Source organism: Parus major, chromosome 3 (genome assembly GCF_001522545.3).
Source record: "Parus major isolate Abel chromosome 3, Parus_major1.1, whole genome shotgun sequence".
Taxonomy (NCBI): Eukaryota; Metazoa; Chordata; class Aves; order Passeriformes; family Paridae; genus Parus; species Parus major.
The window spans coordinates 72,569,700-72,581,243 of NC_031770.1; positions in this window are offsets into that span (position 1 = coordinate 72,569,700).

Here is an 11,544-nt window from a genome sequence, read left to right on the forward strand (position 1 = left end):
TGTCTCTCTCTTCATACAAGAGGGGTTTCAGAAATGCCCTTTTTCAGCCTACCTCTCCCTCTCTGAAGCCCACACTGAAGAAGAGACATTGAGATCCACAAGCAGTCACGAGACCACATTATCCTCCGTAGGACAATAGTCCTACTGTCTCCATGTTAAGCACTCCAACAAATCTGAGTTATCATCCTCATCTCTGCATACTTTAAGCCCTGCTATTTCCATGCCTTCTCCTTAGTCTCTTTCCTGGTGCCTGAAGGTAGCTATTGCCCACTGGTGTCTATTCACTCTTGACTTCCATGCTCATTGGAAAATTGGTCTGCACTGAGGAAATCTGCTGTCATGGCCATTGTAATAAAAGTGTGCAATACCATCAAGAACTTCCTCTAGCCACATATGGTGGCCATCAGAGGCTTCAGCATCAGCAATTTCATTTGATACAGCTCCTCTGACTGTCAGAGGGTCACAAATGGCCTGCTTCATGTTTGTATGAGTAAAAAGGCTATCCACCACACCACAAAGCCTGATGGACTCATGCACACAGCATTCTGAACTCTGGTCCCGAGGCCAGGTGCAAGGCTGTGTGTACACAGAAATAGCTCAGCCTCACCATTACCAAGATTTCTCTTCCTTGCAGACACCTCTCTCTGCTGTATTCTGCCTTTCTCATTGTCTTTCTCCCACAGTCTGTCCTCCTGTTTTTATCTTTCACAGGATGTGTCTGTTCTATTTCCCCTTCCTCTCTTCTGCCCCAAGCCCTGGTCTGTGATCTCACTCTAGCTTCTTCTCTGGTCCTGAAAATTTTGTGTTCCTTTGGATGAGGAAAATGGCTGGTAATACCTGGCAACAGTTTCCATTACTTGCTTTCCCTTTTCCTTTTCCCTCCTTTATGCAGCTGGTATAAATGTCACACTGAGGACCCTGCAATCTTTTTCTCACAGGCATTAGTTCTGCTACAAGAAAGCTACTGGTTGAGGGAATGGAGGTGATGAACTTTTCAGAAAAGCTACAGACAAAAGATGACAGATGCCTTCAGCATACCAAACATGCAAGCTACTTTAGCTGCATTGCAAAACGTTGTCACTTCTGGCCTGCAAACAGAACATAAAGATGAAAACTGAGACCAGAGCACATACACCTGTATTTGAAAATAAAAACAAAAGCTACAGCCAGATGCATCTGAGAGGGAAACTTCAGCATTGGGTCATTTTCTAAACATGCATTAAATTGCATGTAAATAATTAGATGCTTATTATTGCTGTTCATCTTATCATTATTTTTCATTTATTCATTATTATCATAATTCATCAGTTTTGTCATTTTTGTCATGTTATCTGTATTTTTCCTTTTTTATCTATATTATTTTTTAATTTATAAATAAAAGTATTCTATAATAAAAGTATTAACATAAATTGCAGAGCAGAAACTAACACCTGGAAAATAGAACCCAGAAAGCATCAGCATATTTCAAGCTGTCGACTGACTGTAAGCTCCATGACTTTGTACCTGGTGTATCAAGTGGTAAATTTCATATGGGAGCCGATTTTCACATCCATATTCTTATGGAATCGTATGGATTCCTGTTCCTATTATAGGAGTAGGCATATTCCTAGGAATTCTTAGTATGACATATTTCAAAGTCACATCAAAGCTCTGTTGCAAATAGATAAACTTGTACATTATCAAATGTAATATATTTTTTGATCTTTTTTTTTACTTATTCTGTCAAGAAGACATGTGAGAATATGATGATGAGAGTTTAAGCTACTTCTTCAAGCGGTGTGCTTTCAATTTTCCGTCAAGATATATTTCCAGAGACAATTTGAGTCACTTTCAAAGGGCAAGCTGGAAGCTTTCTATAGCTCCTTCTATCTCCCTTGAAGCTTAATACAGTTCTGAACTGTCTGGATACTTGGGATCTGCTAGAGCAGCTTGAGGCTACACAGATTTCTGCTACCTACCATGATTGACTGCCTACTTGCTCATCACATTGGAAAAGAGGTGGCCTCTGGCTTGTAGAGAGTTATCAAGTGCAAGAGAGCTGAAATACCAGTGAGCATCACACCACCGTTTAAAAACACTTTTTTACATTGGCATTGTCTACTTTGTGAGGCAAAGCACATGAGACTGCCACCTTTCTTCTGTGCTATTATCTTCACAAATGGCAAGAAAAGCAAGGAAGAGGGTATCAGAAGATGTGAAACTATACTTTTTCTCCCATACTGTCTAGCAAAACTCAGTGAAGATGCAAGAGATTATTGTCATCACACAGAATAAGTGCTTGCCCAAGTGGAGTCCTGCCTGTATGCAACCAGGTAAGGCAACTTTGCCGAGAATGCCCTTTTGCTCTGCCAGAGGGGTGGCTGGTGACACCACTCTGGTGTGTACAAGCTAGCCAAAAGTCCATGTGTGAATGTCAGTGTTTTCTAAATTGGTGATGCGTCCTGTCAAAAGACACTAAAATTGATTTCTGCTGAGCCTTTTTCTCCTTTTCTTTTACTGTTGAGTCCATTTGGAGCCCAGGATGGGGAGAGCCGAGACTGCAAGCATCTTATGCAGTTTTGACAGGAGTTAGATGAATTTTTCATTTGAAGCTTCTTGGTTTTGATTCTGACACGAGACATTTCATCAGGTTATGAATTATTTTAACAAAAACAGGACTGTGTTTTGTCTGTCTGGTTTCTCTGTGGGACAGTTGTGTCATTTTTTTTTTTAAGAATACCACTGAAAGGCATCCTCTGTGTTTTCAATTTGGAAAGTACTACTGAGGTGAAAAATACAGCCTAAGTGTTAAGTCTATTTTCATCAAGGGCACAACTGTGCATTTTGATGTTATGTTTCTGACTTTTCCCTAATCATAAAGGCAGAGCCTTTCTTCTGTGCCGCCTTCTCTTTAACCTCCAAAACAACTGCAAAGTATTAGAATGACTCCAGTACCCTCTTCAGCATGAATGTTTCTTGAGCTCAAGAGAAATGCTCATGGTTTCATTAGGCTGGTTATCTGACAGACTGCTCATAGAAAACAGCTGATTCTTATTTTGATTTTTTTTCCTGAACAGCTTTGGCTTCCTGTGATCAATCTTCTTGGCTACAGCAGTATATATGCTAAACTGCAGGTGCCAACATGCTTTGAGACAGTCTCAGGCTTGAATGTTGACCCATGGCTGTGTTTTGTGTGTCATGAAATAGCCTACCTTGTGTACAACTGTTTGGCCTATTCGTTGACTTGGGTTTTTAACTTAATATGTGCTTATTTACTTACGGAATTAGATCCAGTGCGGGAGAGATGCAAAACAGCCAGTGGTTTAGGAGTTTAGTAAATAATCTCAGCTTTGTTCAGTTTTGCTCTAGGTCAGATTGCTGCACGGAGTAATTCCATATGGCAACCTGATTTGAGCTTACTCAAAGTAAACCTTAAAACGGATTTTGGTGAAATCCAGCCAGCCATCAGGAACCCATTCTCAGCTTCTGCTGAGGATTTCCTGATAGCTTTCTTAATTTAAAAAAAGCATCAACGAAAAAAAAAAACAACAGCAAATGAGAAAAACTTTGAAACTTTTTTACTGTCTGAAATACTTGCTCCCCTTTTCCTGAGCATTAACCATCAAAAAGCCCTTTAGGCTGCTCCAATTTATGCCAAGAGCTATAGAAGTTAGGAGGTGCAAACATGGCTTAAGTGACTCTGCCTGCCCCGCGCGTGCTTTGCTCCATGCGTTGACGATGCGGTGCAGCGGGTGCAGCCTCCCACGAGGGAGAAGCATGATGGGGCTGACTTTCTGCCCTTCTGCTCTGACTTCTGTGCCCTGGTCCTTCTGTGCCACTGGAGTGTGTGGGCAACCAAAGCCTCTGCTGCTCTGTTATGGACGAGGGGAAAGCGTGGGGATTTGAGCGGTGAGAGGGCCTCCAGTGGGGTGCCTGCAGTATTCAAAAGCCAGCGGTGAAATCCTGGCATTAGTGAAGTCGTTGACAGAAATACTTTGGTCCCACTGAAGCATGGCCAAAAATGTAAAAACATTTTGAAAACAACACTTGAGGCAGCTCAGTGTGCCTCCCTCAATAGAGCGACTGAAAGCATAAGTAAATAGAAAGATTTACTTGTGTTGGGAACAAACATAATTAAAAAAAAATGTGGGTAGGGAAACAAGTACACACAAAAAAATCCTCTCCTGTAATTTATCTGAACGATGTCAAATGTGAACAAAAACCCTGAGATAAAACATGGGCTAGAGAGTAGAAATTCTGGCAGGGCTATTGCGAAGAGGAGCTCTTAGGAAAAGCTGTTGATTGAAATCAATACAGCGAGACCCTGAATCCAAAAAGACCTTTTTCTGAGATCTGAGAGGGTCACTGAGCAGAACTGTCAGTTGATGGTATTGAGGCTGCAATTGCCTTCACCAAGGTGCTTCAGTGTTTGCTTTAGTGACTTCTTGCAGCCAGTGGCTGAGCATACATTTAACATCCCACCTGAGGTCACCCTGCTGGGGGAGGAAATTTTTTAAAGACTTCTATATTTTAAAGAACTCCCTCACCATCCACATCAGCATATCACATTTTCTGTATTAATTATGATAATAATTGATTAATCAATAATGTTTGATTAATATACTGATTAATTGAAAAAGTTGTTATTTATGTAGACAATTTTAAAAGGACAGAAGTTCTCTGTTTTCTGCTTCTGTTTTTTAAAAACATTCATTTGAATTTTTAAACAAATTGTGATTAATCATGGGAAATATTTTTAAACAGACCTTATTTAATATAATTTTCAAACAATATCAATAGATCATATTTTGGTTTTAGTTTATTTACTTATTAGGTAAGACTTGATTAGGCAAAATACAGACACTCCATGACATTGCAAATTACTGTGAGCATATCCTGATAGTTTATCAGAAAGTGATGGAAATAAGTAGAGAAATTGCACTTCAATTCTTTTTCATGGCATTGTTTTTCCTGCACCAGAATGGAACTGTTACAGAAATACTATCAAAAATTCAAGAGTACGAACTGAAATTTTTGTTTATGCCTAAAGGAATTAGCTGTATTTTGATTACAAGATACATGTACAATGGCTGTTTTAAAGTGCTGTTTTTAATGCTCACTTAAAAACATGCTACTTTATGAAGATGTGAATAATTAATTCAAATTCAATTATACTATATTTGTATTTCAAAGAGGGGCAGAGGAGAGAGAGCATTCAGGTGGAGTTTGCCCAGCCTAATATTTCCATTTTAATTACTATCTATTTTTAGCACTCAGCTTCTTAGCAAGTCACTTCAGTTCACTGAAGTAAGTGAAGCTATACTGACTTGTTCCAGCAAAAAAATCTCAAAATCTCTCTTTCTAGTTGTCATAATGTTCTAAGAGAATGAGTCACATGCAACCACATGTGAGTCTAAACTCTCAAAATTTTTGTAAGAATAGGATGCTGCAGAGAAGTGGGAGACCATCTGTGCCACAGCTCAAGCAAAGTGAGACACAAGATTTTCTTTTCCACATCAGAACATGGAATCTTAGGCACAAGACACCAGACCTTAGAGAGTGAAATTCAGTGGGTTCTCACAGAACTGCTTATTTTATTGTATTTAAAGTTACCTCATTACTATCCATTCAAATCTAGTTGGTAGATTGCTTTATGTGCCTCGAAAAAGCTAGATGGTCTACTGCATCAGGAGATAAACTAAGATTAAAAAATGTCCTATTTAAATCTGCAAAGTGATTTAATTTTTTAAAAATAATATTCTGATTTAGGACTGCTTCCTTGAAAATGAATAAAACTAGAGAAAAAATATGTGTATTTTCAAGCAGTGTCCTTGCTTTTACTGTAATATTTCAGTTCAGCAGATTTTTTACCATATCTTGGAATTTATTTGGGGAGATAGTATGACAATGTATATATTGTCATAAACAGCAAACAGCTAGTTTTAAAATCCAAATACAACTGATAAAAGGATACACATAGTGATATCAGACATTGCTAGAATGAGCACATAAATTCCATGAGGTGAAGAACAAGGAGAAAGCATGCAAATTTAGTGGCACAGGGCATTTGCAATATGGATTGCACTTATCTTTTTATTTGCCACAGACATGTAATTTATGTGTAACAGAATGGAGACGCATGACACTATAAATTGCAGAGCAGTGAGTATGCTAGAGAAATGAAGACTTTGCCAGGATGTAATTTAAATTAAACAGTGTGAAATAAACAGACAAGTGTAGAGGTCCATACGTTTTGGTGCATTATACATATAGGTTTTCAAACACACACTTCCAATTCACTTTCACAGTCAGTCAGAGGCAATAATATTAAAAAGACAAGCACCTCAGGTTACCTGAGGTTTTTCAATGCTTATATGAATGCAGCTAGGTTTAGATCTTTAGTGTCTCTCCCACTGTACCATATTCCACGTGCAGCTATTTGTCCTTTTTAGGAACTTCCTCTTCTGATGAATGGAGAATGTTTTGCCAGTTGTACACCTCTACTCCCTGGAAAGTGGTTACATATTGCAGAACTGCTGCAGCTGGGAAGGTTTTGGTCAGTTTAACTCCCAAATCCTGGGACAATCTGAGCAAACATCTTGATTTTCCTATAGATTTTAAGTTATTTTGTTTCTGACCTTGTAGAAAAATCCAAATAAAAGAGATTTCAGAAGGCAGACAAAAGAAGAATGATTGAGGCAAGAGCCATTCAGGTTCTTACAAGGATAACAAAGAGGCACACAGGACTCTAGAATATATTTCTGTCAGGAAACTGATGGATGTGTGTAGAAGGAGCACAGATACAAGACCACCAAATGAAACTGGCAAGAACACAGTTACTTAAGTTTCCTCTAACTTAAAAATAAAGATTCAGAGGACTTGCTAGCAACTAGTATGCTTTTATTTATCTGTGTTGGTTGATTTGCTATCTTTTTCATGAGAAAAATAATTCTAGCACTATAACAAATCTGCCCACCTCTACATACTTCACTCTAAAAATATTTCAGCAAATTCAGCAGTGAGTAACCAGTGACACACCAGATCTTAAGTGAAGAGAAAAGAATAACTTTAGGGTTTATAAAAATGTCTTTTTCTTTGGGATGAAACACAAGCAGAAGTGAGCCTGATCACTTAGTAAACAGAAGAGAAACAATAATTTCTCTTTTCATCAGATTCTATGCCTCAGATTCTGATTTCATTTACATCTTCATTAGGATGAGGCTATTCTCAAATAATCCAGAAAGACAGATGTTCTTGGGTTATGTTTCTTTATCCTTTTCCATGCAGTGATAAGACATACCTAAATATTTCAGTTGTCAGAAGACATTTATCAATAGTTTGTTTTGGTTTTTTTTCAATGGCTTTATGGCTAGCAGACAGTGAAATGAGACATACAAACAGATTTCCAGACATTGTTAACCTTGACAGGGCAGCAAGTCTGTGGTTAAAGACCAGTTTTGAAGTCTTTGTGCCTGATTCCCATCCCAGCCACTCCAGCACAAGATAGGAGGCCATTGCCTTCACTGCAGTCAGAAGCTGTCCACCTTTGTACAGTTTACAGCAGACTAAATGAGGCAAACAAATAAGGTATTCCTGAATTACAGTGGTGTAAAAGAAAAAGAGGAGGCAAAATGAGCCTGTTTTGCAACAATATACACTGTGCTCATTGATTCTTAGATGCTGTCATAAATCAAACAGCAGGTGGTTTTAACTGATAAAATTATCCTTACTAATTTTTAAGCTGTCACAGACAGATCTAATGCAATTTATTGTGGTCTTGTTGGAACGGACTGGTTATTTTCTTAGAAATGTTCAAAACAAGCAGTCTTCAATTTCAAGTAGAAATATCTTATTGGCCTTGCCTGGGCATGCAGGGCTTTGAAAAAAGCAATACAAAAATTTATAAAATAAACCAGGAAGATCAGGTCACATTTTCCCCAAAAGTTCCTTAACATCTTTTTTAACGATACTAACAATAACTTGTGCAGGTTTTCACAAGTGTGCCAGTAACAGTGCAAAAATATAAAATCAATGACCATCTCAGGCACAGAGCTACTGCTCATGAACAGATTGATGTGTTCACACACAATTGCTCTGAAGGACCTTAGACATGTTGGGGTCAAATTGGCAAAATAGGTAGCAACTGTGTTGCTCCTGCAGCAGCCTCTGAAGGAGAGAGGCAGAAGTCTATTTTATCTTGCAAACACATTCTTTTACAATGTGTTACTTCGTCTCTTTCATTGCACAAGAGGAAAGTGGAAGACAGAGAATCAAGGATAACACTAATGATAGGCCATATGGAATACATAAACAACGTTGTTCTAGAATAAGATGGTCTTTAAAAGGGGCAGGGGTCCTATTGTACTTGGGCCAGACATTACCTAACTCCTCAGGTGAAAGAAGGAGAATAGGTGAGAATAAGGAGCAGACGCTGGGAGTATGTGATTCAGCTCAGAGCAAGGTTTTCTGGAAGATATAAAGAGCAGCTTAAACCCCTTTAAAGGTCTGAGTTTCACTGTATTGAAATAATGTACTCCTGCTTGCTGGGAGCTGAACCTTCCTGAAGAAGACTACTGAAGAAAATACTGTTTTGAAACTGGATGCAATTTTGGCCTGTTCATGAACCACTTAGGAAATCCTGCAATTTATGTGAGGACATGAGGTCCCTAAGGAAGTGAATGAGAGAATATCCTCGAGTACAAAATGCCCTCTCTTTGACAGAGGGAAACCAGTTATAACAACAAAGGCTCAGGGTTGTCTTAAAAAAAACTGGGAACTTCCACTTTTACTGTTTTTAAAGCTCATTTTGGACAGCAGTGTACTTGGCAAGTCAGACTGCTGTAGTAGTCATTGCCCTTGGTGTTAGAATCAGAGCCAACCTAGCCCATGGGCCAGCAAATGGGCCAGCTCTCTGTGGCCAGGAAGCTAGAGGAGTTAGATATTTCTCTTCATATTGTGTCCTACGGACCAAAGTTTTAGCTGCATAGGGAAGAATGATGGTATCTGTCTACCACAGCATATGTGAAGATTACAGGTTTTGGCCTTGCTGCATTTGACCTCATTTAGGACAAGAATGCTTTTATCTAAATCAAAGCCAATTTCTAGTATTAGTCTGAACTTGTGAAGACCCCCAGTGAACAAAAATATCACAGGAATTAGGCAATATGTTGAGAATGCATTTTGAAGTTTTAACCATGTGCTTAAGTGCTTTTCTGGCTCTACTTTAATGAAAGATGGAAATGTAATGTGGAAATATGACCGAGAAATTCTGTTTCATTAAACTTGGAGTGAATCCCAGTGATGAACAAAACTCAAAATGAAGTACCGCTCTGAGATTTAAAAGTAGTTTCTCTTTGTATTAATTCTCTCCATTTCACTCCTGCCTGATCCAAGCTCATGGAGAGAACACCACAACAAGCCTGATTGCTACATTTCTAATGTAACATAAAATATAATACAATAATTATTGCCTAGTGGTTTGTCACACTAGGGCATGCTAGAATGGCAGCACAAACGATGGCTGAGGAATGAAAGCATAACAGGAGATTTCTGATAGCCTGACTTCCTTGAGAAGAGTGTAGTCACAGAAATGGGTAACAGTAAATAGTTAGCACAGAAATAAAAAAAAGGCATTTTTACTTTCATTTAGTCCTTGCTATTCTTTGAATTCTGTAATGTCTATGGAATTCTTTGGATTTCATAACTTGTTTAGTAACAGCAATAAAATAAAAGCAGGTTGAGGGAGGGACCTCCATCTGATGAAAAAACTGTGGTAACTATGCTGACTCCTGCATGCTGCTGTGGGGGGCATGGCACAAATACCCAACTTAACGTGTCCCCAGAGTGTTTTCCAACTGAGGGCCTGTGTCTTTCTGTGGCTTTAAACCAGGTAACCAGGAGAAAGCAGTCACTCAGCCATCTCACCCAAGGCCAAAGATAGGAGTCAGAGCAGGTACCTTTTCTGGTGTCTCAAAGAGGTAGGAAAAGTCTGAACGAAAAGGCAGTCAAATGCCTGGGGAAATAGTGAGCAATTTTAGGAGGAACAATACTCAGTTGTTTACTGCAGGATCTCCTGGCTGTGTTACAGAAGAAGAGTCTGGGTTTTGTCTCTCTGCGCAAGAGGAACAAGGGGAAGTAACAACTTGGAAGGAGGTAGTTGTGCTGAGACTTGGTGACCCCCCTCCTGGGAGTACCTTGGTGCTCCCCACATCTTTGCTTTGGGGATGATGTTTTTTAGCAGTGTTTGTGAGAACAGTGCTACACTAGCATGGCAGGCTGAGCAGTGTGTGCTGAAGGCTGCTGCACTGGGTCTGAGCTCAGTAGATCACTGTGCATGTTGACAGGCGACTTAGACAGTCCTCCTCTTCTGTATTTCCTAGAGCTATAGATTTTGACTAGGAGCCAAAAGCTAAATGGATCCAAACTGATGGAGGATAGGCCAGTCAGTTGCTGATACATGTGATGGTCTGGATGCAATCTGGATGGTGAGGATGGGAGGAAAGTTTATCTCTGCGCTCTGTTCCTCATGTGAAGCCATTGGCTGTTACTGTTGTAAGATGTGACAACATAGTCACTTCAGTCATGAAAAAACCATCTCATAATATCAACTTGCCACATTTCTTCTTATCTTAATTTAATACAACAGCAGCATCTTTCTAATGAAAATATTGCACAGTTAAGGACACTGTATCACAGTAACATAAATCAGCAAATTCATCTCTGAATAAAATCAGTTCTTTTTTAACATGTATACCCTGGACACCCAAGAAAATCCACTACATTATAATGGGAAAGTACACGAAAGAAAAATGGACCATGAAGATGATATATACTGAGATTTTTCCTATTGTGACTTTTAGTGGACTTTTTCATAGCTCAGCAGGAGATCTGAGCTATGCTGAGCAATTGCCAAACAGCATGGTAAACTAACAAGTGTGTTTTCTGTATGTTATCATTTCAAATCACCAAAGTTTAGTGGAACTTTGGAGGGCAACAACCCACTAGTAGATCACAACTCATTTTGGCAGGCCATTTTGTGTGCATTATTGACCTTTACTTGCTGTCCATAAATCCTTGACAATGCTGACACAGAAACGCACCAAGTGACCTTTCAAAAAATGTTGGAAATAATCCGTTGCAGCTGCAGGCAGAGGACACTGACCATACTCAAGTATAAATCTCTCCATCAGCACCATGGACTGCTGGCAAGAGCATCATACATATTCCCCGTACTGATTCTCCACACCAGCAGGCCTGATGTTCCCTTATGAAAAAGAAAACTCCCACTAGTTAAAAGCAACAGGAGAAAAAACCCATTTTAAAGCTATGTGAGAAAAATTTAGGACAGCATTGGTTTGACCTTCCCCCAGAGCTGGCAAGCAACCAGAGCATCCTCTGACAGCTCTCTGTGTAAAATGTTCTTAGCACCAGTAAGGTCCTATTGACCCTAGCCTCCAGCCCAGAACAAACTGCACATTTCCTGTTTTTTTAACAGGCATCCTTTCATGTTTAAAGCATAAGGCTTTCCTAACAAAAGTGTTTGAGCATTGTATACTCTCCATTTGC